This window comes from Brachyhypopomus gauderio, unplaced genomic scaffold, assembly GCF_052324685.1.
Source record: "Brachyhypopomus gauderio isolate BG-103 unplaced genomic scaffold, BGAUD_0.2 sc65, whole genome shotgun sequence".
NCBI lineage: Eukaryota > Metazoa > Chordata > Actinopteri > Gymnotiformes > Hypopomidae > Brachyhypopomus > Brachyhypopomus gauderio.
In genome coordinates, this window is record NW_027506886.1 from 1,413,130 (window position 1) to 1,439,986 (window position 26,857).

Here is a 26,857-nt window from a genome sequence, read left to right on the forward strand (position 1 = left end):
CCTAATTCCGGAATCTCGAGATTTTGAGCGGCATAGTAGGTCCGTAGTAGCTGACTTTTTTGTGGAACATTCCTTACAAACTTTTGGCTAGTAGATGTCTATCCAATGCATTCACTGGAACCCTCCAGCTGGCTCTGGGTACTCTGTACATAAGGCTTTGCTGTAGCTAGAGGACTGCCACAAGCCTTCATGCTAGACAGACACAGATCCTTATAAGATGCAATGTTTTTGTGTAGCATCACTTGCAGACTGCTGGCCGGTTGAGGTCACACCAGAACCCACACTGGAACCCTACCTTTGGGACTTGGCAGACTGGTGGCAAGAAGTGTGCCATGTGCTTGCAGGCAGAAAATGAAGGGCTCCATGTGAGCATATTTTCAACGTGTTGTATGGTTGCCGTTAGTTTTCACCAGCATTCAAAAGACTAAAATTATGTTCAATTAATTGCCTGTGTAGTCCAAATCGAGTTCCCGGTTCAAATTGGGTAGCGACACCTTCTAGAAGGCATTCTGTTCAGAAGTTTTTGGACCTATTTTTAATGTTAGCACCCATGACTTTGCACGATCAGCTTCCAAAGATAAAGGAAGAGTAAATAACATGGGGATGTAGCTCAGTGGTAAAGTGTTTGCTTCGCATGTACAAGGTCCTGGGTTCAATCCCCAGCAGCTCCATCTTATATACTGAATTGTTAGAATAGCCTAATTTGCCCTAACGTTTGTACAACTGCCCTCTAGAAATGCTCTGTACAAGTCTGTACTGAATGCATACTCTGGCTTGAGGACTGCATTCTGGACAGGCACAGGTTCATAGTACATGCAGGCTTTTTGTGTATCATCCCTGGCCGGCTGCTGGCTCTTTGTGGTCACGCCAGAACCCATATTGGAAACCTGCAATCCCCAGCATATCTGCCTGTGTACAGAACCTTTAGAGCTTCTGCATGTTCCTTAGTGTTTAGAGCAGAATTGACATTCAGTTACACTCATGCATTGTCGAAATTTCCAGTTTCCGATTCAAATCAGGTAGCATCATCCTCTAAAAGGGGTTCTGTTCAGAAGTTTATGCTGTCATACTTCATGCTGATACTACTGATGCTGCTGGAACACCATCCATTGACTTACTCATGAGTCAGAAGGATGTTTTCATTTTGAAACTCTTCCAACACAAGTTGGTAGGAAACTTATGTATCTGGTCAACATCCAGGTGTCATTTTGTAGCCAAGGCGTGATGGCCAAGTGGTAAGGCGTCGGTCTCGTAAACCGAACACCACGGGTTCGATCCACGTTCATGCCTTGTATGTCCGTCCTAATTCCGGAATCTCGATATTTTCAGCGGCATAGTAGGTCCGTAGTAGCTGACTTTTTTGTGGAACATTCCTTACAAACTTTTGGCTAGTAGATGTCTATCCAATGCATTCACTGGAACCCTCCAGCTGGCTCTGGGTACTCTGTACATAAGGCTTTGCTGTAGCTAGAGGACTGCCACAAGCCTTCATGCTAGACAGACACAGATCCTTATAAGATGCAATGTTTTTGTGTAGCATCACTTGCAGACTGCTGGCCGGTTGAGGTCACACCAGAACCCACACTGGAACCCTACCTTTGGGACTTGGCAGACTGGTGGCAAGAAGTGTGCCATGTGCTTGCAGGCAGAAAATGAAGGGCTCCATGTGAGCATATTTTCAACGTGTTGTATGGTTGCCGTTAGTTTTCACCAGCATTCAAAACTCTAAAATTATGTTCAATTAATTGCCTGTGTAGTCCAAATCGAGTTCCCGGTTCAAATTGGGTAGCGACACCTTCTAGAAGGCATTCTGTTCAGAAGTTTTTGGAGCTATTTTTAATGTTAGCACCCATGACTTTGCACGATCAGCTTCCAAAGATAAAGGAAGAGTCAATAACATGGGGATGTAGCTCAGTGGTAGAGCGTGTGCTTCGCATGTACAAGGTCCTGGGTTCAATCCCCAGCATCTCCATCTTATATACTGAATTGTTAGATTAGCCTAATTTGCCCTAACGTTTGTACATCTGCCCTCTAGAAAAGCTCTGTACAAGTCTGTACTGAATGCATACTCTGGCTTGAGGACTGCATTCTGGACAGGCACAGGTCCATAGTACATGCAGGCTTTTTGTGTATCATCCCTGGCAGGCTGCTGGCTCTTTGAGGTCACGCCAGAACCCATATTGGAAACCTGCAATCCCCAGCATATCTGCCTGTGTACAGAAACTTTAGAGCTTCTGCATGTTCCTTAGTGCTTAGAGCAGAATTGACATTCAGTTACACTCATGCATTGTCGAAATTTCCAGTTTCCGATTCAAATCAGGTAGCATCATCCTCTAAAAGGGGTTCTGTTCAGAAGTTTATGCTGTCATACTTCATGCTGATACTACTGATGCTGCTGGAACACCATCCATTGACTTACTCATGAGTCAGAAGGATGTTTTCATTTTGAAACTCTTCCAACACAAGTTGGTAGGAAACTTATGTGTCTGGTCAACATCCAGGTGTCATTTTGTAGCCAAGGCGTGATGGCCAAGTGGTAAGGCGTCGGTCTCGTAAACCGAAGACCATGGGTTCGATCCCCGTTCATGCCTTGTATGTCTGTCCTAATCCCGGTATCTTGAGATTTTGAGCGGCATAGTAGGTCCGTAGTAGCTGACTTTTTTGTGGAACATTCCTTACAAACTTTTGGCTAGTAGATGTCTATCCAATGCATTCACTGGAACCCTCCAGCTGGCTCTGGGTACTCTGTACATAAGGCTTTGCTGTAGCTAGAGGACTGCCACAAGCCTTCATGCTAGACAGACACAGATCCTTATAAGATGCAATGTTTTTGTGTAGCATCACTTGCAGACTGCTGGCCGGTTGAGGTCACACCAGAACCCACACTGGAACCCTACCTTTGGGACTTGGCAGACTGGTGGCAAGAAGTGTGCCATGTGCTTGCAGGCAGAAAATGAAGGGCTCCATGTGAGCATATTTTCAACGTGTTGTATGGTTGCCGTTAGTTTTCACCAGCATTCAAAAGACTAAAATTATGTTCAATTAATTGCCTGTGTAGTCCAAATCGAGTTCCCGGTTCAAATTGGGTAGCGACACCTTCTAGAAGGCATTCTGTTCAGAAGTTTTTGGACCTATTTTTAATGTTAGCACCCATGACTTTGCACGATCAGCTTCCAAAGATAAAGGAAGAGTAAATAACATGGGGATGTAGCTCAGTGGTAAAGTGTTTGCTTCGCATGTACAAGGTCCTGGGTTCAATCCCCAGCAGCTCCATCTTATATACTGAATTGTTAGAATAGCCTAATTTGCCCTAACGTTTGTACAACTGCCCTCTAGAAATGCTCTGTACAAGTCTGTACTGAATGCATACTCTGGCTTGAGGACTGCATTCTGGACAGGCACAGGTTCATAGTACATGCAGGCTTTTTGTGTATCATCCCTGGCCGGCTGCTGGCTCTTTGAGGTCACGCCAGAACCCATATTGGAAACCTGCAATCCCCAGCATATCTGCCTGTGTACAGAACCTTTAGAGCTTCTGCATGTTCCTTAGTGTTTAGAGCAGAATTGACATTCAGTTACACTCATGCATTGTCGAAATTTCCAGTTTCCGATTCAAATCAGGTAGCATCATCCTCTAAAAGGGGTTCTGTTCAGAAGTTTATGCTGTCATACTTCATGCTGATACTACTGATGCTGCTGGAACACCATCCATTGACTTACTCATGAGTCAGAAGGATGTTTTCATTTTGAAACTCTTCCAACACAAGTTGGTAGGAAACTTATGTATCTGGTCAACATCCAGGTGTCATTTTGTAGCCAAGGCGTGATGGCCAAGTGGTAAGGCGTCGGTCTCGTAAACCGAACACCACGGGTTCGATCCACGTTCATGCCTTGTATGTCCGTCCTAATTCCGGAATCTCGATATTTTCAGCGGCATAGTAGGTCCGTAGTAGCTGACTTTTTTGTGGAACATTCCTTACAAACTTTTGGCTAGTAGATGTCTATCCAATGCATTCACTGGAACCCTCCAGCTGGCTCTGGGTACTCTGTACATAAGGCTTTGCTGTAGCTAGAGGACTGCCACAAGCCTTCATGCTAGACAGACACAGATCCTTATAAGATGCAATGTTTTTGTGTAGCATCACTTGCAGACTGCTGGCCGGTTGAGGTCACACCAGAACCCACACTGGAACCCTACCTTTGGGACTTGGCAGACTGGTGGCAAGAAGTGTGCCATGTGCTTGCAGGCAGAAAATGAAGGGCTCCATGTGAGCATATTTTCAACGTGTTGTATGGTTGCCGTTAGTTTTCACCAGCATTCAAAACTCTAAAATTATGTTCAATTAATTGCCTGTGTAGTCCAAATCGAGTTCCCGGTTCAAATTGGGTAGCGACACCTTCTAGAAGGCATTCTGTTCAGAAGTTTTTGGACCTATTTTTAATGTTAGCACCCATGACTTTGCACGATCAGCTTCCAAAGATAAAGGAAGAGTCAATAACATGGGGATGTAGCTCAGTGGTAGAGCGTGTGCTTCGCATGTACAAGGTCCTGGGTTCAATCCCCAGCATCTCCATCTTATATACTGAATTGTTAGATTAGCCTAATTTGCCCTAACGTTTGTACATCTGCCCTCTAGAAAAGCTCTGTACAAGTCTGTACTGAATGCATACTCTGGCTTGAGGACTGCATTCTGGACAGGCACAGGTCCATAGTACATGCAGGCTTTTTGTGTATCATCCCTGGCAGGCTGCTGGCTCTTTGAGGTCACGCCAGAACCCATATTGGAAACCTGCAATCCCCAGCATATCTGCCTGTGTACAGAAACTTTAGAGCTTCTGCATGTTCCTTAGTGCTTAGAGCAGAATTGACATTCAGTTACACTCATGCATTGTCGAAATTTCCAGTTTCCGATTCAAATCAGGTAGCATCATCCTCTAAAAGGGGTTCTGTTCAGAAGTTTATGCTGTCATACTTCATGCTGATACTACTGATGCTGCTGGAACAGAATCCATTGACTTACTCATGAGTCAGAAGGATGTTTTCATTTTGAAACTCTTCCAACACAAGTTGGTAGGAAACTTATGTGTCTGGTCAACATCCAGGTGTCATTTTGTAGCCAAGGTGTGATGGCCAAGTGGTAAGGCGTCGGTCTTGTAAACCGAAGACCACGGGTTCGATCCCAGTTCATGCCTTGTATGTCTGTCCTATTTCCGGAATCTCGAGATTTTGAGCGGCATAGTAGGTCCGTAGTAGCTGACTTTTTTGTGGAACATTCCTTACAAACTTTTGGCTAGTAGATGTCTATCCAATGCATTCACTGGAACCCTCCAGCTGGCTCTGGGTACTCTGTACATAAGGCTTTGCTGTAGCTAGAGGACTGCCACAAGCCTTCATGCTAGACAGACACAGATCCTTATAAGATGCAATGTTTTTGTGTAGCATCACTTGCAGACTGCTGGCCGGTTGAGGTCACACCAGAACCCACACTGGAACCCTACCTTTGGGACTTGGCAGACTGGTGGCAAGAAGTGTGCCATGTGCTTGCAGGCAGAAAATGAAGGGCTCCATGTGAGCATATTTTCAACGTGTTGTATGGTTGCCGTTAGTTTTCCCCAGCATTCAAAAGACTAAAATTATGTTCAATTAATTGCCTGTGTAGTCCAAATCGAGTTCCCGGTTCAAATTGGGTAGCGACACCTTCTAGAAGGCATTCTGTTCAGAAGTTTTTGGAGCTATTTTTAATGTTAGCACCCATGACTTTGCACGATCAGCTTCCAAAGATAAAGGAAGAGTCAATAACATGGGGTTGTAGCTCAGTGGTAGAGCGTGTGCTTCGCATGTACAAGGTCCTGGGTTCAATCCCCAGCATCTCCATCTTATATACTGAATTGTTAGATTAGCCTAATTTGCCCTAACGTTTGTACAAGTGCCCTCTAGAAAAGCTCTGTACAAGTCTGTACTGAATGCATACTCTGGCTTGAGGACTGCATTCTGGACAGGCACAGGTCCATAGTACATGCAGGCTTTTTGTGTATCATCCCTGGCAGGCTGCTGGCTCTTTGAGGTCACGCCAGAACCCATATTGGAAACCTGCAATCCCCAGCATCTCTGCCTGTGTACAGAACCTTTAGAGCTTAGAGCTTCTGCATGTTCCTTAGTGCTTAGAGCAGAATTGACATTCAGTTACACTCATGCATTGTGGAAATTTCCGGTTTCCGATTCAAATCAGGTAGCATCATCCTCTAAAAGGGGTTCTGTTCAGAAGTTTATGCTGTCATACTTCATGCTGATACTACTGATGCTGCTGGAACACCATCCATTGACTTACTCATGAGTCAGAAGGATGTTTTCATTTTGAAACTCTTCCAACACAAGTTGGAAGGAAACTTATGTGTCTGGTCAACATCCAGGTGTCATTTAGTAGCCAAGGCGTGATGGCCAAGTGGTAAGGCGTCGGTCTCGTAAACCGAACACCACGGGTTCGATCCACGTTCATGCCTTGTATGTCCGTCCTAATTCCGGAATCTCGATATTTTCAGCGGTGTAGTAGCTGACTTTTTTGTGGAGCATTCCTTACAAACTTTTGGCTAGTAGATGTCTATCCAATGCATTCACTGGAACCCTCCAGCTGGCTCAGGGTACTCTGTACATAAGGCTTTGCTGTAGCTAGTGGACTGCCACAAGCCTTCATGCTAGACAGACACAGATCCTTATAAGATGCAATGTTTTTGTGTAGCATCACTTGCAGACTGCTGGCCGGTTGAGGTCACACCAGAACCCACACTGGAACCCTACCTTTGGGACTTGGCAGACTGGTGGCAAGAAGTGTGCCATGTGCTTGCAGGCAGAAAATGAAGGGCTCCATGTGAGCATATTTTCAACGTGTTGTATGGTTGCCGTTAGTTTTCACCAGCATTCAAAAGACTAAAATTATGTTCAATTAATTGCCTGTGTAGTCCAAATCGAGTTCCCGGTTCAAATTGGGTAGCGACACCTTCTAGAAGGCATTCTGTTCAGAAGTTTTTGGACCTATTTTTAATGTTAGCACCCATGACTTTGCACGATCAGCTTCCAAAGATAAAGGAAGAGTAAATAACATGGGGATGTAGCTCAGTGGTAAAGTGTGTGCTTCGCATGTACAAGGTCCTGGGTTCAATCCCCAGCAGCTCCATCTTATATACTGAATTGTTAGAATAGCCTAATTTGCCCTAACGTTTGTACAACTGCCCTCTAGAAATGCTCTGTACAAGTCTGTACTGAATGCATACTCTGGCTTGAGGACTGCATTCTGGACAGGCACAGGTTCATAGTACATGCAGGCTTTTTGTGTATCATCCCTGGCCGGCTGCTGGCTCTTTGAGGTCACGCCAGAACCCATATTGGAAACCTGCAATCCCCAGCATCTCTGCCTGTGTACAGAACCTTTAGAGCTTCTGCATGTTCCTTAGTGCTTAGAGCAGAATTGACATTCAGTTACACTCATGCATTGTGGAAATTTCCGGTTTCCGATTCAAATCAGGTAGCATCATCCTCTAAAAGGGGTTCTGTTCAGAAGTTTATGCTGTCATACTTCATGCTGATACTACTGATGCTGCTGGAACACCATCCATTGACTTACTCATGAGTCAGAAGGATGTTTTCATTTTGAAACTCTTCCAACACAAGTTGGTAGGAAACTTATGTGTCTGGTCAACATCCAGGTGTCATTTTGCAGCCAAGGCGTGATGGCCAAGTGGTAAGGCGTCGGTCTCGTAAACCGAAGACCACGGGTTCGATCCCCGTTCATGCCTTGTATGTCCGTCCTAATTCCGGAATCTCGAGATTTTGAGCGGCATAGTAGGTCCGTAGTAGCTGACTTTTTTGTGGAACATTCCTTACAAACCTTTGGCTAGTAGATGTCTATCCAATGCATTCACTGGAACCCTCCAGCTGGCTCTGGGTACTCTGTACATAAGGCTTTGCTGTAGCTAGAGGACTGCCACAAGCCTTCATGCTAGACAGACACAGATCCTTATAAGATGCAATGTTTTTGTGTAGCATCACTTGCAGACTGCTGGCCGGTTGAGGTCACACCAGAACCCACACTGGAACCCTACCTTTGGGACTTGGCAGACTGGTGGCAAGAAGTGTGCCATGTGCTTGCAGGCAGAAAATGAAGGGCTCCATGTGAGCATATTTTCAACGTGTTGTATGGTTGCCGTTAGTTTTCCCCAGCATTCAAAAGACGAAAATTATGTTCAATTAATTGCCTGTGTAGTCCAAATCGAGTTCCCGGTTCAAATTGGGTAGCGACACCTTCTAGAAGGCATTCTGTTCAGAAGTTTTTGGACCTATTTTTAATGTTAGCACCCATGACTTTGCACGATCAGCTTCCAAAGATAAAGGAAGAGTCAATAACATGGGGATGTAGCTCAGTGGTAGAGCGTGTGCTTCGCATGTACAAGGTCCTGGGTTCAATCCCCAGCATCTCCATCTTATATACTGAATTGTTAGATTAGCCTAATTTGCCCTAACGTTTGTACAAGTGCCCTCTAGAAAAGCTCTGTACAAGTCTGTACTGAATGCATACTCTGGCTTGAGGACTGCATTCTGGACAGGCACAGGTCCATAGTACATGCAGGCTTTTTGTGTATCATCCCTGGCAGGCTGCTGGCTCTTTGAGGTCACGCCAGAACCCATATTGGAAACCTGCAATCCCCAGCATATCTGCCTGTGTACAGAACCTTTAGAGCTTCTGCATGTTCCTTAGTGCTTAGAGCAGAATTGACATTCAGTTACACTCATGCATTGTGGAAATTTCCGGTTTCCGATTCAAATCAGGTAGCATCATCCTCTAAAAGGGGTTCTGTTCAGAAGTTTATGCTGTCATACTTCATGCTGATACTACTGATGCTGCTGGAACACCATCCATTGACTTACTCATGAGTCAGAAGGATGTTTTCATTTTGAAACTCTTCCAACACAAGTTGGTAGGAAACTTATGTGTCTGGTCAACATCCAGGTGTCATTTTGCAGCCAAGGCGTGATGGCCAAGTGGTAAGGCGTCGGTCTCGTAAACCGAAGACCACGGGTTCGATCCCCGTTCATGCCTTGTATGTCCGTCCTAATTCCGGAATCTCGAGATTTTGAGCGGCATAGTAGGTCCGTAGTAGCTGACTTTTTTGTGGAACATTCCTTACAAACCTTTGGCTAGTAGATGTCTATCCAATGCATTCACTGGAACCCTCCAGCTGGCTCTGGGTACTCTGTACATAAGGCTTTGCTGTAGCTAGAGGACTGCCACAAGCCTTCATGCTAGACAGACACAGATCCTTATAAGATGCAATGTTTTTGTGTAGCATCACTTGCAGACTGCTGGCCGGTTGAGGTCACACCAGAACCCACACTGGAACCCTACCTTTGGGACTTGGCAGACTGGTGGCAAGAAGTGTGCCATGTGCTTGCAGGCAGAAAATGAAGGGCTCCATGTGAGCATATTTTCAACGTGTTGTATGGTTGCCGTTAGTTTTCCCCAGCATTCAAAAGACGAAAATTATGTTCAATTAATTGCCTGTGTAGTCCAAATCGAGTTCCCGGTTCAAATTGGGTAGCGACACCTTCTAGAAGGCATTCTGTTCAGAAGTTTTTGGACCTATTTTTAATGTTAGCACCCATGACTTTGCACGATCAGCTTCCAAAGATAAAGGAAGAGTCAATAACATGGGGATGTAGCTCAGTGGTAGAGCGTGTGCTTCGCATGTACAAGGTCCTGGGTTCAATCCCCAGCATCTCCATCTTATATACTGAATTGTTAGATTAGCCTAATTTGCCCTAACGTTTGTACAAGTGCCCTCTAGAAAAGCTCTGTACAAGTCTGTACTGAATGCATACTCTGGCTTGAGGACTGCATTCTGGACAGGCACAGGTCCATAGTACATGCAGGCTTTTTGTGTATCATCCCTGGCAGGCTGCTGGCTCTTTGAGGTCACGCCAGAACCCATATTGGAAACCTGCAATCCCCAGCATATCTGCCTGTGTACAGAAACTTTAGAGCTTCTGCATGTTCCTTAGTGCTTAGAGCAGAATTGACATTCAGTTACACTCATGCATTGTCGAAATTTCCAGTTTCCGATTCAAATCAGGTAGCATCATCCTCTAAAAGGGGTTCTGTTCAGAAGTTTATGCTGTCATACTTCATGCTGATACTACTGATGCTGCTGGAACAGAATCCATTGACTTACTCATGAGTCAGAAGGATGTTTTCATTTTGAAACTCTTCCAACACAAGTTGGTAGGAAACTTATGTGTCTGGTCAACATCCAGGTGTCATTTTGTAGCCAAGGTGTGATGGCCAGGTGGTAAGGCGTCGGTCTTGTAAACCGAAGACCACGGGTTCGATCCCCGTTCATGCCTTGTAAACCGAAGACCACGGGTTCGATCCCCGTTCATGCCTTGTATGTCCGTCCTAATTCCGGAATCTCGAGATTTTGAGCGGCATAGTAGGTCCGTAGTAGCTGACTTTTTTGTGGAACATTCCTTACAAACCTTTGGCTAGTAGATGTCTATCCAATGCATTCACTGGAACCCTCCAGCTGGCTCTGGGTACTCTGTACATAAGGCTTTGCTGTAGCTAGAGGACTGCCACAAGCCTTCATGCTAGACAGACACAGATCCTTATAAGATGCAATGTTTTTGTGTAGCATCACTTGCAGACTGCTGGCCGGTTGAGGTCACACCAGAACCCACACTGGAACCCTACCTTTGGGACTTGGCAGACTGGTGGCAAGAAGTGTGCCATGTGCTTGCAGGCAGAAAATGAAGGGCTCCATGTGAGCATATTTTCAACGTGTTGTATGGTTGCCGTTAGTTTTCCCCAGCATTCAAAAGACTAAAATTATGTTCAATTAATTGCCTGTGTAGTCCAAATCGAGTTCCCGGTTCAAATTGGGTAGCGACACCTTCTAGAAGGCATTCTGTTCAGAAGTTTTTGGAGCTATTTTTAATGTTAGCACCCATGACTTTGCACGATCAGCTTCCAAAGATAAAGGAAGAGTCAATAACATGGGGATGTAGCTCAGTGGTAGAGCGTGTGCTTCGCATGTACAAGGTCCTGGGTTCAATCCCCAGCATCTCCATCTTATATACTGAATTGTTAGATTAGCCTAATTTGCCCTAACGTTTGTACAAGTGCCCTCTAGAAAAGCTCTGTACAAGTCTGTACTGAATGCATACTCTGGCTTGAGGACTGCATTCTGGACAGGCACAGGTCCATAGTACATGCAGGCTTTTTGTGTATCATCCCTGGCAGGCTGCTGGCTCTTTGAGGTCACGCCAGAACCCATATTGGAAACCTGCAATCCCCAGCATATCTGCCTGTGTACAGAAACTTTAGAGCTTCTGCATGTTCCTTAGTGCTTAGAGCAGAATTGACATTCAGTTACACTCATGCATTGTCGAAATTTCCAGTTTCCGATTCAAATCAGGTAGCATCATCCTCTAAAAGGGGTTCTGTTCAGAAGTTTATGCTGTCATACTTCATGCTGATACTACTGATGCTGCTGGAACAGAATCCATTGACTTACTCATGAGTCAGAAGGATGTTTTCATTTTGAAACTCTTCCAACACAAGTTGGTAGGAAACTTATGTGTCTGGTCAACATCCAGGTGTCATTTTGTAGCCAAGGTGTGATGGCCAAGTGGTAAGGCGTCGGTCTTGTAAACCGAAGACCACGGGTTCGATCCCCGTTCATGCCTTGTAAACCGAAGACCACGGGTTCGATCCCCGTTCATGCCTTGTATGTCCGTCCTAATTCCGGAATCTCGAGATTTTGAGCGGCATAGTAGGTCCGTAGTAGCTGACTTTTTTGTGGAACATTCCTTACAAACCTTTGGCTAGTAGATGTCTATCCAATGCATTCACTGGAACCCTCCAGCTGGCTCTGGGTACTCTGTACATAAGGCTTTGCTGTAGCTAGAGGACTGCCACAAGCCTTCATGCTAGACAGACACAGATCCTTATAAGATGCAATGTTTTTGTGTAGCATCACTTGCAGACTGCTGGCCGGTTGAGGTCACACCAGAACCCACACTGGAACCCTACCTTTGGGACTTGGCAGACTGGTGGCAAGAAGTGTGCCATGTGCTTGCAGGCAGAAAATGAAGGGCTCCATGTGAGCATATTTTCAACGTGTTGTATGGTTGCCGTTAGTTTTCCCCAGCATTCAAAAGACTAAAATTATGTTCAATTAATTGCCTGTGTAGTCCAAATCGAGTTCCCGGTTCAAATTGGGTAGCGACACCTTCTAGAAGGCATTCTGTTCAGAAGTTTTTGGAGCTATTTTTAATGTTAGCACCCATGACTTTGCACGATCAGCTTCCAAAGATAAAGGAAGAGTCAATAACATGGGGATGTAGCTCAGTGGTAGAGCGTGTGCTTCGCATGTACAAGGTCCTGGGTTCAATCCCCAGCATCTCCATCTTATATACTGAATTGTTAGATTAGCCTAATTTGCCCTAACGTTTGTACAAGTGCCCTCTAGAAAAGCTCTGTACAAGTCTGTACTGAATGCATACTCTGGCTTGAGGACTGCATTCTGGACAGGCACAGGTCCATAGTACATGCAGGCTTTTTGTGTATCATCCCTGGCAGGCTGCTGGCTCTTTGAGGTCACGCCAGAACCCATATTGGAAACCTGCAATCCCCAGCATCTCTGCCTGTGTACAGAACCTTTAGAGCTTAGAGCTTCTGCATGTTCCTTAGTGCTTAGAGCAGAATTGACATTCAGTTACACTCATGCATTGTCGAAATTTCCGGTTTCCATTTCAAATCAGGTAGCATCATCCTCTAAAAGGGGTTCTGTTCAGAAGTTTATGCTGTCATACTTCATGCTGATACTACTGATGCTGCTGGAACACCATCCATTGACTTACTCATGAGTCAGAAGGATGTTTTCATTTTGAAACTCTTCCAACACAAGTTGGAAGGAAACTTATGTGTCTGGTCAACATCCAGGTGTCATTTAGTAGCCAAGGCGTGATGGCCAAGTGGTAAGGCGTCGGTCTCGTAAACCGAACACCACGGGTTCGATCCACGTTCATGCCTTGTATGTCCGTCCTAATTCCGGAATCTCGATATTTTCAGCGGTGTAGTAGCTGACTTTTTTGTGGAGCATTCCTTACAAACTTTTGGCTAGTAGATGTCTATCCAATGCATTCACTGGAACCCTCCAGCTGGCTCTGGGTACTCTGTACATAAGGCTTTGCTGTAGCTAGAGGACTGCCACAAGCCTTCATGCTAGACAGACACAGATCCTTATAAGATGCAATGTTTTTGTGTAGCATCACTTGCAGACTGCTGGCCGGTTGAGGTCACACCAGAACCCACACTGGAACCCTACCTTTGGGACTTGGCAGACTGGTGGCAAGAAGTGTGCCATGTGCTTGCAGGCAGAAAATGAAGGGCTCCATGTGAGCATATTTTCAACGTGTTGTATGGTTGCCGTTAGTTTTCACCAGCATTCAAAAGACTAAAATTATGTTCAATTAATTGCCTGTGTAGTCCAAATCGAGTTCCCGGTTCAAATTGGGTAGCGACACCTTCTAGAAGGCATTCTGTTCAGAAGTTTTTGGAGCTATTTTTAATGTTAGCACCCATGACTTTGCACGATCAGCTTCCAAAGATAAAGGAAGAGTCAATAACATGGGGATGTAGCTCAGTGGTAGAGCGTGTGCTTCGCATGTACAAGGTCCTGGGTTCAATCCCCAGCATCTCCATCTTATATACTGAATTGTTAGATTAGCCTAATTTGCCCTAACGTTTGTACAACTGCCCTCTAGAAAAGCTCTGTACAAGTCTGTACTGAATGCATACTCTGGCTTGAGGACTGCATTCTGGACAGGCACAGGTCCATAGTACATGCAGGCTTTTTGTGTATCATCCCTGGCAGGCTGCTGGCTCTTTGAGGTCACGCCAGAACCCATATTGGAAACCTGCAATCCCCAGCATCTCTGCCTGTGTACAGAACCTTTAGAGCTTCTGCATGTTCCTTAGTGCTTAGAGCAGAATTGACATTCAGTTACACTCATGCATTGTGGAAATTTCCGGTTTCCGATTCAAATCAGGTAGCATCATCCTCTAAAAGGGGTTCTGTTCAGAAGTTTATGCTGTCATACTTCATGCTGATACTACTGATGCTGCTGGAACACCATCCATTGACTTACTCATGAGTCAGAAGGATGTTTTCATTTTGAAACTCTTCCAACACAAGTTGGTAGGAAACTTATGTGTCTGGTCAACATCCAGGTGTCATTTTGTAGCCAAGGCGTGATGGCCAAGTGGTAAGGCGTCGGTCTCGTAAACCGAAGACCACGGGTTCGATCCCCGTTCATGCCTTGTATGTCCGTCCTAATTCCATAATCTCGAAATTTTGAGCGGCATAGTAGGTCCGTAGTAGCTGACTTTTTTGTGGAGCATTCCTTACAAACTTTTGGCTAGTAGATGTCTATCCAATGCATTCACTGGAACCCTCCAGCTGGCTCAGGGTACTCTGTACATAAGGCTTTGCTGTAGCTAGAGGACTGCCACAAGCCTTCATGCTAGACAGACACAGATCCTTATAAGATGCAATGTTTTTGTGTAGCATCACTTGCAGACTGCTGGCCGGTTGAGGTCACACCAGAACCCACACTGGAACCCTACCTTTGGGACTTGGCAGACTGGTGGCAAGAAGTGTGCCATGTGCTTGCAGGCAGAAAATGAAGGGCTCCATGTGAGCATATTTTCAACGTGTTGTATGGTTGCCGTTAGTTTTCACCAGCATTCAAAAGACTAAAATTATGTTCAATTAATTGCCTGTGTAGTCCAAATCGAGTTCCCGGTTCAAATTGGGTAGCGACACCTTCTAGAAGGCATTCTGTTCAGAAGTTTTTGGAGCTATTTTTAATGTTAGCACCCATGACTTTGCACGATCAGCTTCCAAAGATAAAGGAAGAGTCAATAACATGGGGATGTAGCTCAGTGGTAGAGCGTGTGCTTCGCATGTACAAGGTCCTGGGTTCAATCCCCAGCATCTCCATCTTATATACTGAATTGTTAGATTAGCCTAATTTGCCCTAACGTTTGTACATCTGCCCTCTAGAAAAGCTCTGTACAAGTCTGTACTGAATGCATACTCTGGCTTGAGGACTGCATTCTGGACAGGCACAGGTCCATAGTACATGCAGGCTTTTTGTGTATCATCCCTGGCAGGCTGCTGGCTCTTTGAGGTCACGCCAGAACCCATATTGGAAACCTGCAATCCCCAGCATATCTGCCTGTGTACAGAAACTTTAGAGCTTCTGCATGTTCCTTAGTGCTTAGAGCAGAATTGACATTCAGTTACACTCATGCATTGTCGAAATTTCCAGTTTCCGATTCAAATCAGGTAGCATCATCCTCTAAAAGGGGTTCTGTTCAGAAGTTTATGCTGTCATACTTCATGCTGATACTACTGATGCTGCTGGAACAGAATCCATTGACTTACTCATGAGTCAGAAGGATGTTTTCATTTTGAAACTCTTCCAACACAAGTTGGTAGGAAACTTATGTGTCTGGTCAACATCCAGGTGTCATTTTGTAGCCAAGGTGTGATGGCCAAGTGGTAAGGCGTCGGTCTTGTAAACCGAAGACCACGGGTTCGATCCCAGTTCATGCCTTGTATGTCTGTCCTATTTCCGGAATCTCGAGATTTTGAGCGGCATAGTAGGTCCGTAGTAGCTGACTTTTTTGTGGAACATTCCTTACAAACTTTTGGCTAGTAGATGTCTATCCAATGCATTCACTGGAACCCTCCAGCTGGCTCTGGGTACTCTGTACATAAGGCTTTGCTGTAGCTAGAGGACTGCCACAAGCCTTCATGCTAGACAGACACAGATCCTTATAAGATGCAATGTTTTTGTGTAGCATCACTTGCAGACTGCTGGCCGGTTGAGGTCACACCAGAACCCACACTGGAACCCTACCTTTGGGACTTGGCAGACTGGTGGCAAGAAGTGTGCCATGTGCTTGCAGGCAGAAAATGAAGGGCTCCATGTGAGCATATTTTCAACGTGTTGTATGGTTGCCGTTAGTTTTCCCCAGCATTCAAAAGACTAAAATTATGTTCAATTAATTGCCTGTGTAGTCCAAATCGAGTTCCCGGTTCAAATTGGGTAGCGACACCTTCTAGAAGGCATTCTGTTCAGAAGTTTTTGGAGCTATTTTTAATGTTAGCACCCATGACTTTGCACGATCAGCTTCCAAAGATAAAGGAAGAGTCAATAACATGGGGTTGTAGCTCAGTGGTAGAGCGTGTGCTTCGCATGTACAAGGTCCTGGGTTCAATCCCCAGCATCTCCATCTTATATACTGAATTGTTAGATTAGCCTAATTTGCCCTAACGTTTGTACAAGTGCCCTCTAGAAAAGCTCTGTACAAGTCTGTACTGAATGCATACTCTGGCTTGAGGACTGCATTCTGGACAGGCACAGGTCCATAGTACATGCAGGCTTTTTGTGTATCATCCCTGGCAGGCTGCTGGCTCTTTGAGGTCACGCCAGAACCCATATTGGAAACCTGCAATCCCCAGCATCTCTGCCTGTGTACAGAACCTTTAGAGCTTAGAGCTTCTGCATGTTCCTTAGTGCTTAGAGCAGAATTGACATTCAGTTACACTCATGCATTGTGGAAATTTCCGGTTTCCGATTCAAATCAGGTAGCATCATCCTCTAAAAGGGGTTCTGTTCAGAAGTTTATGCTGTCATACTTCATGCTGATACTACTGATGCTGCTGGAACACCATCCATTGACTTACTCATGAGTCAGAAGGATGTTTTCATTTTGAAACTCTTCCAACACAAGTTGGAAGGAAACTTATGTGTCTGGTCAACATCCAGGTGTCATTTAGTAGCCAAGGCGTGATGGCCAAGTGGTAAGGCGTCGGTCTCGTAAACCGAACACCACGGGTTCGATCCACGTTCATGCCTTGTATGTCCGTCCTAATTCCGGAATCTCGATATTTTCAGCGGTGTAGTAGCTGACTTTTTTGTGGAGCATTCCTTACAAACTTTTGGCTAGTAGATGTCTATCCAATGCATTCACTGGAACCCTCCAGCTGGCTCAGGGTACTCTGTACATAAGGCTTTGCTGTAGCTAGTGGACTGCCACAAGCCTTCATGCTAGACAGACACAGATCCTTATAAGATGCAATGTTTTTGTGTAGCATCACTTGCAGACTGCTGGCCGGTTGAGGTCACACCAGAACCCACACTGGAACCCTACCTTTGGGACTTGGCAGACTGGTGGCAAGAAGTGTGCCATGTGCTTGCAGGCAGAAAATGAAGGGCTCCATGTGAGCATATTTTCAACGTGTTGTATGGTTGCCGTTAGTTTTCACCAGCATTCAAAAGACTAAAATTATGTTCAATTAATTGCCTGTGTAGTCCAAATCGAGTTCCCGGTTCAAATTGGGTAGCGACACCTTCTAGAAGGCATTCTGTTCAGAAGTTTTTGGAGCTATTTTTAATGTTAGCACCCATGACTTTGCACGATCAGCTTCCAAAGATAAAGGAAGAGTCAATAACATGGGGATGTAGCTCAGTGGTAGAGCGTGTGCTTCGCATGTACAAGGTCCTGGGTTCAACTCCCCAGCATCTCCATCTTATATACTGAATTGTTAGATTAGCCTAATTTGCCCTAACGTTTGTACAACTGCCCTCTAGAAATGCTCTGTACAAGTCTGTACTGAATGCATACTCTGGCTTGAGGACTGCATTCTGGACAGGCACAGGTTCGTAGTACATGCAGGCTTTTTGTGTATCATCCCTGGCAGGCTGCTGGCTCTTTGAGGTCACGCCAGAACCCATATTGGAAACCTGCAATCCCCAGCATATCTGCCTGTGTACAGAACCTTTAGAGCTTCTGCATGTTCCTTAGTGCTTAGAGCAGAATTGACATTCAGTTACACTCATGCATTGTCGAAATTTCCAGTTTCCGATTCAAATCAGGTAGCATCATCCTCTAAAAGGGGTTCTGTTCAGAAGTTTATGCTGTCATACTTCATGCTGATACTACTGATGCTGCTGGAACAGAATCCATTGACTTACTCATGAGTCAGAAGGATGTTTTCATTTTGAAACTCTTCCAACACAAGTTGGTAGGAAACTTATGTGTCTGGTCAACATCCAGGTGTCATTTTGTGGCCAAGGTGTGATGGCCAAGTGGTAAGGCGTCGGTCTTGTAAACCGAAGACCACGGGTTCGATCCCCGTTCATGCCTTGTATGTCCGTCCTAATTCCGGAATCTCGAGATTTTGAGCGGCATAGTAGGTCCGTAGTAGCTGACTTTTTTGTGGAACATTCCTTACAAACTTTTGGCTAGTAGATGTCTATCCAATGCATTCACTGGAACCCTCCAGCTGGCTCTGGGTACTCTGTACATAAGGCTTTGCTGTAGCTAGAGGACTGCCACAAGCCTTCATGCTAGACAGACACAGATCCTTATAAGATGCAATGTTTTTGTGTAGCATCACTTGCAGACTGCTGGCCGGTTGAGGTCACACCAGAACCCACACTGGAACCCTACCTTTGGGACTTGGCAGACTGGTGGCAAGAAGTGTGCCATGTGCTTGCAGGCAGAAAATGAAGGGCTCCATGTGAGCATATTTTCAACGTGTTGTATGGTTGCCGTTAGTTTTCCCCAGCATTCAAAAGACTAAAATTATGTTCAATTAATTGCCTGTGTAGTCCAAATCGAGTTCCCGGTTCAAATTGGGTAGCGACACCTTCTAGAAGGCATTCTGTTCATAAGTTTTTGGAGCTATTTTTAATATTTGCACCCATGACTTTGCACGATCAGCTTCCAAAGATAAAGGAAGAGTCAATAACATGGGGATGTAGCTCAGTGGTAGAGCGTGTGCTTCGCATGTACAAGGTCCTGGGTTCAATCCCCAGCATCTCCATCTTATATACTGAATTGTTAGATTAGCCTAATTTGCCCTAACGTTTGTACAAGTGCCCTCTAGAAAAGCTCTGTACAAGTCTGTACTGAATGCATACTCTGGCTTGAGGACTGCGTTCTGGACAGGCACAGGTCCATAGTACATGCAGGCTTTTTGTGTATCATCCCTGGCAGGCTGCTGGCTCTTTGAGGTCACGCCAGAACCCATATTGGAAACCTGCAATCCCCAGCATCTCTGCCTGTGTACAGAACCTTTAGAGCTTCTGCATGTTCCTTAGTGCTTAGAGCAGAATTGACATTCAGTTACACTCATGCATTGTGGAAATTTCCGGTTTCCGATTCAAATCAGGTAGCATCATCCTCTAAAAGGGGTTCTGTTCAGAAGTTTATGCTGTCATACTTCATGCTGATACTACTGATGCTGCTGGAACACCATCCATTGACTTACTCATGAGTCAGAAGGATGTTTTCATTTTGAAACTCTTCCAACACAAGTTGGTAGGAAACTTATGTGTCTGGTCAACATCCAGGTGTCATTTTGTAGCCAAGGCGTGATGGCCAAGTGGTAAGGCGTCGGTCTCGTAAACCGAAGACCACGGGTTAGATCCCCGTTCATGCCTTGTATGTCCGTCCTAATCCCGGTATCTTGAGATTTTGAGCGGCATAGTAGGTCCGTAGTAGCTGACTTTTTTGTGGAACATTCCTTACAAACTTTTGGCTAGTAGATGTCTATCCAATGCATTCACTGGAACCCTCCAGCTGGCTCTGGGTACTCTGTACATAAGGCTTTGCTGTAGCTAGAGGACTGCCACAAGCCTTCATGCTAGACAGACACAGATCCTTATAAGATGCAATGTTTTTGTGTAGCATCACTTGCAGACTGCTGGCCGGTTGAGGTCACACCAGAACCCACACTGGAACCCTACCTTTGGGACTTGGCAGACTGGTGGCAAGAAGTGTGCCATGTGCTTGCAGGCAGAAAATGAAGGGCTCCATGTGAGCATATTTTCAACGTGTTGTATGGTTGCCGTTAGTTTTCACCAGCATTCAAAAGACTAAAATTATGTTCAATTAATTGCCTGTGTAGTCCAAATCGAGTTCCCGGTTCAAATTGGGTAGCGACACCTTCTAGAAGGCATTCTGTTCAGAAGTTTTTGGAGCTATTTTTAATGTTAGCACCCATGACTTTGCACGATCAGCTTCCAAAGATAAAGGAAGAGTCAATAACATGGGGATGTAGCTCAGTGGTAGAGCGTGTGCTTCGCATGTACAAGGTCCTGGGTTCAATCCCCAGCATCTCCATCTTATATACTGAATTGTTAGATTAGCCTAATTTGCCCTAACGTTTGTACAACTGCCCTCTAGAAAAGCTCTGTACAAGTCTGTACTGAATGCATACTCTGGCTTGAGGACTGCATTCTGGACAGGCACAGGTCCATAGTACATGCAGGCTTTTTGTGTATCATCCCTGGCAGGCTGCTGGCTCTTTGAGGTCACGCCAGAACCCATATTGGAAACCTGCAATCCCCAGCATCTCTGCCTGTGTACAGAACCTTTAGAGCTTCTGCATGTTCCTTAGTGCTTAGAGCAGAATTGACATTCAGTTACACTCATGCATTGTGGAAATTTCCGGTTTCCGATTCAAATCAGGTAGCATCATCCTCTAAAAGGGGTTCTGTTCAGAAGTTTATGCTGTCATACTTCATGCTGATACTACTGATGCTGCTGGAACACCATCCATTGACTTACTCATGAGTCAGAAGGATGTTTTCATTTTGAAACTCTTCCAACACAAGTTGGAAGGAAACTTATGTGTCTGGTCAACATCCAGGTGTCATTTAGTAGCCAAGGCGTGATGGCCAAGTGGTAAGGCGTCGGTCTCGTAAACCGAAGACCACGGGTTCGATCCCCGTTCATGCCTTGTATGTCCGTCCTAATTCCATAATCTCGAAATTTTGAGCCGCATAGTAGGTCCGTAGTAGCTGACTTTTTTGTGGAGCATTCCTTACAAACTTTTGGCTAGTAGATGTCTATCCTATGCATTCACTGGAACCCTCCAGCTGGCTCAGGGTACTCTGTACATAAGGCTTTGCTGTAGCTAGAGGACTGCCACAAGCCTTCATGCTAGACAGACACAGATCCTTATAAGATGCAATGTTTTTGTGTAGCATCACTTGCAGACTGCTGGCCGGTTGAGGTCACACCAGAACCCACACTGGAACCCTACCTTTGGGACTTGGCAGACTGGTGGCAAGAAGTGTGCCATGTGCTTGCAGGCAGAAAATGAAGGGCTCCATGTGAGCATATTTTCAACGTGTTGTATGGTTGCCGTTAGTTTTCACCAGCATTCAAAAGACTAAAATTATGTTCAATTAATTGCCTGTGTAGTCCAAATCGAGTTCCCGGTTCAAATTGGGTAGCGACACCTTCTAGAAGGCATTCTGTTCAGAAGTTTTTGGAGCTATTTTTAATGTTAGCACCCATGACTTTGCACGATCAGCTTCCAAAGATAAAGGAAGAGTCAATAACATGGGGATGTAGCTCAGTGGTAGAGCGTGTGCTTCGCATGTACAAGGTCCTGGGTTCAATCCCCAGCATCTCCATCTTATATACTGAATTGTTAGATTAGCCTAATTTGCCCTAACGTTTGTACAACTGCCCTCTAGAAATGCTCTGTACAAGTCTGTACTGAATGCATACTCTGGCTTGAGGACTGCATTCTGGACAGGCACAGGTTCATAGTACATGCAGGCTTTTTGTGTATCATCCCTGGCAGGCTGCTGGCTCTTTGAGGTCACGCCAGAACCCATATTGGAAACCTGCAATCCCCAGCATCTCTGCCTGTGTACAGAACCTTTAGAGCTTAGAGCTTCTGCATGTTCCTTAGTGCTTAGAGCAGAATTGACATTCAGTTACACTCATGCATTGTCGAAATTTCCGGTTTCCGATTCAAATCAGGTAGCATCATCCTCTAAAAGGGGTTCTGTTCAGAAGTTTATGCTGTCATACTTCATGCTGATACTACTGATGCTGCTGGAACACCATCCATTGACTTACTCATGAGTCAGAAGGATGTTTTCATTTTGAAACTCTTCCAACACAAGTTGGTAGGAAACTTATGTGTCTGGTCAACATCCAGGTGTCATTTTGTAGCCAAGGCGTGATGGCCAAGTGGTAAGGCGTCGGTCTCGTAAACCGAACACCACGGGTTCGATCCACGTTCATGCCTTGTATGTCCGTCCTAATTCCGGAATCTCGATATTTTCAGCGGCATAGTAGGTCCGTAGTAGCTGACTTTTTTGTGGAACATTCCTTACAAACTTTTGGCTAGTAGATGTCTATCCAATGCATTCACTGGAACCCTCCAGCTGGCTCTGGGTACTCTGTACATAAGGCTTTGCTGTAGCTAGAGGACTGCCACAAGCCTTCATGCTAGACAGACACAGATCCTTATAAGATGCAATGTTTTTGTGTAGCATCACTTGCAGACTGCTGGCCGGTTGAGGTCACACCAGAACCCACACTGGAACCCTACCTTTGGGACTTGGCAGACTGGTGGCAAGAAGTGTGCCATGTGCTTGCAGGCAGAAAATGAAGGGCTCCATGTGAGCATATTTTCAACGTGTTGTATGGTTGCCGTTAGTTTTCACCAGCATTCAAAAGACTAAAATTATGTTCAATTAATTGCCTGTGTAGTCCAAATCGAGTTCCCGGTTCAAATTGGGTAGCGACACCTTCTAGAAGGCATTCTGTTCAGAAGTTTTTGGAGCTATTTTTAATGTTAGCACCCATGACTTTGCACGATCAGCTTCCAAAGATAAAGGAAGAGTCAATAACATGGGGATGTAGCTCAGTGGTAGAGCGTGTGCTTCGCATGTACAAGGTCCTGGGTTCAATCCCCAGCATCTCCATCTTATATACTGAATTGTTAGATTAGCCTAATTTGCCCTAACGTTTGTACAACTGCCCTCTAGAAATGCTCTGTACAAGTCTGTACTGAATGCATACTCTGGCTTGAGGACTGCATTCTGGACAGGCACAGGTTCATAGTACATGCAGGCTTTTTGTGTATCATCCCTGGCAGGCTGCTGGCTCTTTGAGGTCACGCCAGAACCCATATTGGAAACCTGCAATCCCCAGCATATCTGCCTGTGTACAGAACCTTTAGAGCTTCTGCATGTTCCTTAGTGCTTAGAGCAGAATTGACATTCAGTTACACTCATGCATTGTCGAAATTTCCGGTTTCCGATTCAAATCAGGTAGCATCATCCTCTAAAAGGGGTTCTGTTCAGAAGTTTATGCTGTCATACTTCATGCTGATACTACTGATGCTGCTGGAACACCATCCATTGACTTACTCATGAGTCAGAAGGATGTTTTCATTTTGAAACTCTTCCAACACAAGTTGGTAGGAAACTTATGTGTCTGGTCAACATCCAGGTGTCATTTTGTAGCCAAGGCGTGATGGCCAAGTGGTAAGGCGTCGGTCTCGTAAACCGAACACCACGGGTTCGATCCACGTTCATGCCTTGTATGTCCGTCCTAATTCCGGAATCTCGATATTTTCAGCGGCATAGTAGGTCCGTAGTAGCTGACTTTTTTGTGGAACATTCCTTACAAACTTTTGGCTAGTAGATGTCTATCCAATGCATTCACTGGAACCCTCCAGCTGGCTCTGGGTACTCTGTACATAAGGCTTTGCTGTAGCTAGAGGACTGCCACAAGCCTTCATGCTAGACAGACACAGATCCTTATAAGATGCAATGTTTTTGTGTAGCATCACTTGCAGACTGCTGGCCGGTTGAGGTCACACCAGAACCCACACTGGAACCCTACCTTTGGGACTTGGCAGACTGGTGGCAAGAAGTGTGCCATGTGCTTGCAGGCAGAAAATGAAGGGCTCCATGTGAGCATATTTTCAACGTGTTGTATGGTTGCCGTTAGTTTTCACCAGCATTCAAAAGACTAAAATTATGTTCAATTAATTGCCTGTGTAGTCCAAATCGAGTTCCCGGTTCAAATTGGGTAGCGACACCTTCTAGAAGGCATCCTGTTCAGAAGTTTTTGGAGCTATTTTTATTGTTAGCACCCATGACTTTGCACGATCAGCTTCCAAAGATAAAGGAAGAGTCAATAACATGGGGATGTAGCTCAGTGGTAGAGCGTGTGCTTCGCATGTACAAGGTCCTGGGTTCAATCCCCAGCATCTCCATCTTATATACTGAATTGTTAGATTAGCCTAATTTGCCCTAACGTTTGTACAACTGCCCTCTAGAAAAGCTCTGTACAAGTCTGTACTGAATGCATACTCTGGCTTGAGGACTGCATTCTGGACAGGCACAGGTCGATAGTACATGCAGGCTTTTTGTGTATCATCCCTGGCAGGCTGCTGGCTCTTTGAGGTCACGCCAGAACCCATATTGGAAACCTGCAATCCCCAGCATCTCTGCCTGTGTACAGAACCTTTAGAGCTTAGAGCTTCTGCATGTTCCTTAGTGCTTAGAGCAGAATTGACATTCAGTTACACTCATGCATTGTCGAAATTTCCGGTTTCCGATTCAAATCAGGTAGCATCATCCTCTAAAAGGGGTTCTGTTCAGAAGTTTATGCTGTCATACTTCATGCTGATACTACTGATGCTGCTGGAACACCATCCATTGACTTACTCATGAGTCAGAAGGATGTTTTCATTTTGAAACTCTTCCAACACAAGTTGGTAGGAAACTTATGTGTCTGGTCAACATCCAGGTGTCATTTTGTAGCCAAGGCGTGATGGCCAAGTGGTAAGGCGTCGGTCTCGTAAACCGAACACCACGGGTTCGATCCACGTTCATGCCTTGTATGTCCGTCCTAATTCCGGAATCTCGATATTTTCAGCGGCATAGTAGGTCCGTAGTAGCTGACTTTTTTGTGGAACATTCCTTACAAACTTTTGGCTAGTAGATGTCTATCCAATGCATTCACTGGAACCCTCCAGCTGGCTCTGGGTACTCTGTACATAAGGCTTTGCTGTAGCTAGAGGACTGCCACAAGCCTTCATGCTAGACAGACACAGATCCTTATAAGATGCAATGTTTTTGTGTAGCATCACTTGCAGACTGCTGGCCGGTTGAGGTCACACCAGAACCCACACTGGAACCCTACCTTTGGGACTTGGCAGACTGGTGGCAAGAAGTGTGCCATGTGCTTGCAGGCAGAAAATGAAGGGCTCCATGTGAGCATATTTTCAACGTGTTGTATGGTTGCCGTTAGTTTTCACCAGCATTCAAAAGACTAAAATTATGTTCAATTAATTGCCTGTGTAGTCCAAATCGAGTTCCCGGTTCAAATTGGGTAGCGACACCTTCTAGAAGGCATTCTGTTCAGAAGTTTTTGGAGCTATTTTTAATGTTAGCACCCATGACTTTGCACGATCAGCTTCCAAAGATAAAGGAAGAGTCAATAACATGGGGATGTAGCTCAGTGGTAGAGCGTGTGCTTCGCATGTACAAGGTCCTGGGTTCAATCCCCAGCATCTCCATCTTATATACTGAATTGTTAGATTAGCCTAATTTGCCCTAACGTTTGTACAACTGCCCTCTAGAAAAGCTCTGTACAAGTCTGTACTGAATGCATACTCTGGCTTGAGGACTGCATTCTGGACAGGCACAGGTCCATAGTACATGCAGGCTTTTTGTGTATCATCCCTGGCAGGCTGCTGGCTCTTTGAGGTCACGCCAGAACCCATATTGGAAACCTGCAATCCCCAGCATCTCTGCCTGTGTACAGAACCTTTAGAGCTTAGAGCTTCTGCATGTTCCTTAGTGCTTAGAGCAGAATTGACATTCAGTTACACTCATGCATTGTCGAAATTTCCGGTTTCCGATTCAAATCAGGTAGCATCATCCTCTAAAAGGGGTTCTGTTCAGAAGTTTATGCTGTCATACTTCATGCTGATACTACTGATGCTGCTGGAACACCATCCATTGACTTACTCATGAGTCAGAAGGATGTTTTCATTTTGAAACTCTTCCAACACAAGTTGGAAGGAAACTTATGTGTCTGGTCAACATCCAGGTGTCATTTAGTAGCCAAGGCGTGATGGCCAAGTGGTAAGGCGTCGGTCTCGTAAACCGAACACCACGGGTTCGATCCATGTTCATGCCTTGTATGTCCGTCCTAATTCCGGAATCTCGATATTTTCAGCGGTGTAGTAGCTGACTTTTTTGTGGAGCATTCCTTACAAACTTTTGGCTAGTAGATGTCTATCCAATGCATTCACTGGAACCCTCCAGCTGGCTCTGGGTACTCTGTACATAAGGCTTTGCTGTAGCTAGAGGACTGCCACAAGCCTTCATGCTAGACAGACACAGATCCTTATAAGATGCAATGTTTTTGTGTAGCATCACTTGCAGACTGCTGGCCGGTTGAGGTCACACCAGAACCCACACTGGAACCCTACCTTTGGGACTTGGCAGACTGGTGGCAAGAAGTGTGCCATGTGCTTGCAGGCAGAAAATGAAGGGCTCCATGTGAGCATATTTTCAACGTGTTGTATGGTTGCCGTTAGTTTTCCCCAGCATTCAAAAGACTAAAATTATGTTCAATTAATTGCCTGTGTAGTCCAAATCGAGTTCCCGGTTCAAATTGGGTAGCGACACCTTCTAGAAGGCATTCTGTTCAGAAGTTTTTGGAGCTATTTTTAATGTTAGCACCCATGACTTTGCACGATCAGCTTCCAAAGATAAAGGAAGAGTCAATAACATGGGGATGTAGCTCAGTGGTAGAGCGTGTGCTTCGCATGTACAAGGTCCTGGGTTCAATCCCCAGCATCTCCATCTTATATACTGAATTGTTAGATTAGCCTAATTTGCCCTAACGTTTGTACAAGTGCCCTCTAGAAAAGCTCTGTACAAGTCTGTACT

At 45.2% G+C, this 26,857-nt stretch overlaps 41 non-coding genes across 41 annotated transcripts; all 41 read left to right on the forward strand.

The window, feature by feature from the left end:
• Nucleotides 1-599: 599 nt before the first annotated feature.
• On the forward strand, nt 600-671 carry trnaa-cgc (transfer RNA alanine (anticodon CGC)). The gene has a single exon. It is a non-coding gene; the product is annotated as a tRNA-Ala (tRNA).
• Nucleotides 672-1,218: 547 nt separating this feature from the next.
• Nucleotides 1,219-1,290, forward strand: trnat-cgu (transfer RNA threonine (anticodon CGU)). Its single transcript has one exon. It is a non-coding gene; the product is annotated as a tRNA-Thr (tRNA).
• A 610-nt stretch (nt 1,291-1,900) lies between these two features.
• On the forward strand, nt 1,901-1,972 carry trnaa-cgc (transfer RNA alanine (anticodon CGC)). The gene has a single exon. It is a non-coding gene; the product is annotated as a tRNA-Ala (tRNA).
• Nucleotides 1,973-2,519: 547 nt separating this feature from the next.
• On the forward strand, nt 2,520-2,591 carry trnat-cgu (transfer RNA threonine (anticodon CGU)). The gene has a single exon. It is a non-coding gene; the product is annotated as a tRNA-Thr (tRNA).
• A 610-nt stretch (nt 2,592-3,201) lies between these two features.
• Nucleotides 3,202-3,273, forward strand: trnaa-cgc (transfer RNA alanine (anticodon CGC)). The gene has a single exon. It is a non-coding gene; the product is annotated as a tRNA-Ala (tRNA).
• A 547-nt stretch (nt 3,274-3,820) lies between these two features.
• On the forward strand, nt 3,821-3,892 carry trnat-cgu (transfer RNA threonine (anticodon CGU)). Its single transcript has one exon. It is a non-coding gene; the product is annotated as a tRNA-Thr (tRNA).
• Nucleotides 3,893-4,502: 610 nt separating this feature from the next.
• trnaa-cgc (transfer RNA alanine (anticodon CGC)) lies at nt 4,503-4,574 on the forward strand. Its single transcript has one exon. It is a non-coding gene; the product is annotated as a tRNA-Ala (tRNA).
• A 547-nt stretch (nt 4,575-5,121) lies between these two features.
• On the forward strand, nt 5,122-5,193 carry trnat-ugu (transfer RNA threonine (anticodon UGU)). The gene has a single exon. It is a non-coding gene; the product is annotated as a tRNA-Thr (tRNA).
• Nucleotides 5,194-5,803: 610 nt separating this feature from the next.
• On the forward strand, nt 5,804-5,875 carry trnaa-cgc (transfer RNA alanine (anticodon CGC)). The gene has a single exon. It is a non-coding gene; the product is annotated as a tRNA-Ala (tRNA).
• A 554-nt stretch (nt 5,876-6,429) lies between these two features.
• Nucleotides 6,430-6,501, forward strand: trnat-cgu (transfer RNA threonine (anticodon CGU)). The gene has a single exon. It is a non-coding gene; the product is annotated as a tRNA-Thr (tRNA).
• A 599-nt stretch (nt 6,502-7,100) lies between these two features.
• On the forward strand, nt 7,101-7,172 carry trnaa-cgc (transfer RNA alanine (anticodon CGC)). Its single transcript has one exon. It is a non-coding gene; the product is annotated as a tRNA-Ala (tRNA).
• Nucleotides 7,173-7,719: 547 nt separating this feature from the next.
• trnat-cgu (transfer RNA threonine (anticodon CGU)) lies at nt 7,720-7,791 on the forward strand. Its single transcript has one exon. It is a non-coding gene; the product is annotated as a tRNA-Thr (tRNA).
• A 610-nt stretch (nt 7,792-8,401) lies between these two features.
• trnaa-cgc (transfer RNA alanine (anticodon CGC)) lies at nt 8,402-8,473 on the forward strand. Its single transcript has one exon. It is a non-coding gene; the product is annotated as a tRNA-Ala (tRNA).
• A 547-nt stretch (nt 8,474-9,020) lies between these two features.
• Nucleotides 9,021-9,092, forward strand: trnat-cgu (transfer RNA threonine (anticodon CGU)). Its single transcript has one exon. It is a non-coding gene; the product is annotated as a tRNA-Thr (tRNA).
• A 610-nt stretch (nt 9,093-9,702) lies between these two features.
• On the forward strand, nt 9,703-9,774 carry trnaa-cgc (transfer RNA alanine (anticodon CGC)). The gene has a single exon. It is a non-coding gene; the product is annotated as a tRNA-Ala (tRNA).
• Nucleotides 9,775-10,321: 547 nt separating this feature from the next.
• trnat-ugu (transfer RNA threonine (anticodon UGU)) lies at nt 10,322-10,393 on the forward strand. The gene has a single exon. It is a non-coding gene; the product is annotated as a tRNA-Thr (tRNA).
• A 650-nt stretch (nt 10,394-11,043) lies between these two features.
• trnaa-cgc (transfer RNA alanine (anticodon CGC)) lies at nt 11,044-11,115 on the forward strand. Its single transcript has one exon. It is a non-coding gene; the product is annotated as a tRNA-Ala (tRNA).
• A 547-nt stretch (nt 11,116-11,662) lies between these two features.
• Nucleotides 11,663-11,734, forward strand: trnat-ugu (transfer RNA threonine (anticodon UGU)). The gene has a single exon. It is a non-coding gene; the product is annotated as a tRNA-Thr (tRNA).
• A 650-nt stretch (nt 11,735-12,384) lies between these two features.
• Nucleotides 12,385-12,456, forward strand: trnaa-cgc (transfer RNA alanine (anticodon CGC)). Its single transcript has one exon. It is a non-coding gene; the product is annotated as a tRNA-Ala (tRNA).
• A 554-nt stretch (nt 12,457-13,010) lies between these two features.
• Nucleotides 13,011-13,082, forward strand: trnat-cgu (transfer RNA threonine (anticodon CGU)). Its single transcript has one exon. It is a non-coding gene; the product is annotated as a tRNA-Thr (tRNA).
• Nucleotides 13,083-13,681: 599 nt separating this feature from the next.
• On the forward strand, nt 13,682-13,753 carry trnaa-cgc (transfer RNA alanine (anticodon CGC)). Its single transcript has one exon. It is a non-coding gene; the product is annotated as a tRNA-Ala (tRNA).
• A 547-nt stretch (nt 13,754-14,300) lies between these two features.
• On the forward strand, nt 14,301-14,372 carry trnat-cgu (transfer RNA threonine (anticodon CGU)). Its single transcript has one exon. It is a non-coding gene; the product is annotated as a tRNA-Thr (tRNA).
• Nucleotides 14,373-14,982: 610 nt separating this feature from the next.
• Nucleotides 14,983-15,054, forward strand: trnaa-cgc (transfer RNA alanine (anticodon CGC)). Its single transcript has one exon. It is a non-coding gene; the product is annotated as a tRNA-Ala (tRNA).
• Nucleotides 15,055-15,601: 547 nt separating this feature from the next.
• On the forward strand, nt 15,602-15,673 carry trnat-ugu (transfer RNA threonine (anticodon UGU)). Its single transcript has one exon. It is a non-coding gene; the product is annotated as a tRNA-Thr (tRNA).
• A 610-nt stretch (nt 15,674-16,283) lies between these two features.
• Nucleotides 16,284-16,355, forward strand: trnaa-cgc (transfer RNA alanine (anticodon CGC)). Its single transcript has one exon. It is a non-coding gene; the product is annotated as a tRNA-Ala (tRNA).
• Nucleotides 16,356-16,909: 554 nt separating this feature from the next.
• trnat-cgu (transfer RNA threonine (anticodon CGU)) lies at nt 16,910-16,981 on the forward strand. The gene has a single exon. It is a non-coding gene; the product is annotated as a tRNA-Thr (tRNA).
• A 599-nt stretch (nt 16,982-17,580) lies between these two features.
• trnaa-cgc (transfer RNA alanine (anticodon CGC)) lies at nt 17,581-17,653 on the forward strand. The gene has a single exon. It is a non-coding gene; the product is annotated as a tRNA-Ala (tRNA).
• Nucleotides 17,654-18,200: 547 nt separating this feature from the next.
• On the forward strand, nt 18,201-18,272 carry trnat-ugu (transfer RNA threonine (anticodon UGU)). The gene has a single exon. It is a non-coding gene; the product is annotated as a tRNA-Thr (tRNA).
• A 610-nt stretch (nt 18,273-18,882) lies between these two features.
• On the forward strand, nt 18,883-18,954 carry trnaa-cgc (transfer RNA alanine (anticodon CGC)). The gene has a single exon. It is a non-coding gene; the product is annotated as a tRNA-Ala (tRNA).
• A 547-nt stretch (nt 18,955-19,501) lies between these two features.
• trnat-cgu (transfer RNA threonine (anticodon CGU)) lies at nt 19,502-19,573 on the forward strand. Its single transcript has one exon. It is a non-coding gene; the product is annotated as a tRNA-Thr (tRNA).
• Nucleotides 19,574-20,183: 610 nt separating this feature from the next.
• Nucleotides 20,184-20,255, forward strand: trnaa-cgc (transfer RNA alanine (anticodon CGC)). The gene has a single exon. It is a non-coding gene; the product is annotated as a tRNA-Ala (tRNA).
• Nucleotides 20,256-20,802: 547 nt separating this feature from the next.
• Nucleotides 20,803-20,874, forward strand: trnat-cgu (transfer RNA threonine (anticodon CGU)). Its single transcript has one exon. It is a non-coding gene; the product is annotated as a tRNA-Thr (tRNA).
• A 610-nt stretch (nt 20,875-21,484) lies between these two features.
• trnaa-cgc (transfer RNA alanine (anticodon CGC)) lies at nt 21,485-21,556 on the forward strand. Its single transcript has one exon. It is a non-coding gene; the product is annotated as a tRNA-Ala (tRNA).
• A 554-nt stretch (nt 21,557-22,110) lies between these two features.
• On the forward strand, nt 22,111-22,182 carry trnat-cgu (transfer RNA threonine (anticodon CGU)). The gene has a single exon. It is a non-coding gene; the product is annotated as a tRNA-Thr (tRNA).
• Nucleotides 22,183-22,792: 610 nt separating this feature from the next.
• On the forward strand, nt 22,793-22,864 carry trnaa-cgc (transfer RNA alanine (anticodon CGC)). The gene has a single exon. It is a non-coding gene; the product is annotated as a tRNA-Ala (tRNA).
• Nucleotides 22,865-23,411: 547 nt separating this feature from the next.
• Nucleotides 23,412-23,483, forward strand: trnat-cgu (transfer RNA threonine (anticodon CGU)). The gene has a single exon. It is a non-coding gene; the product is annotated as a tRNA-Thr (tRNA).
• Nucleotides 23,484-24,093: 610 nt separating this feature from the next.
• On the forward strand, nt 24,094-24,165 carry trnaa-cgc (transfer RNA alanine (anticodon CGC)). The gene has a single exon. It is a non-coding gene; the product is annotated as a tRNA-Ala (tRNA).
• A 554-nt stretch (nt 24,166-24,719) lies between these two features.
• trnat-cgu (transfer RNA threonine (anticodon CGU)) lies at nt 24,720-24,791 on the forward strand. The gene has a single exon. It is a non-coding gene; the product is annotated as a tRNA-Thr (tRNA).
• Nucleotides 24,792-25,401: 610 nt separating this feature from the next.
• Nucleotides 25,402-25,473, forward strand: trnaa-cgc (transfer RNA alanine (anticodon CGC)). Its single transcript has one exon. It is a non-coding gene; the product is annotated as a tRNA-Ala (tRNA).
• A 554-nt stretch (nt 25,474-26,027) lies between these two features.
• Nucleotides 26,028-26,099, forward strand: trnat-cgu (transfer RNA threonine (anticodon CGU)). The gene has a single exon. It is a non-coding gene; the product is annotated as a tRNA-Thr (tRNA).
• A 599-nt stretch (nt 26,100-26,698) lies between these two features.
• trnaa-cgc (transfer RNA alanine (anticodon CGC)) lies at nt 26,699-26,770 on the forward strand. Its single transcript has one exon. It is a non-coding gene; the product is annotated as a tRNA-Ala (tRNA).
• Nucleotides 26,771-26,857: the final 87 nt, after the last annotated feature.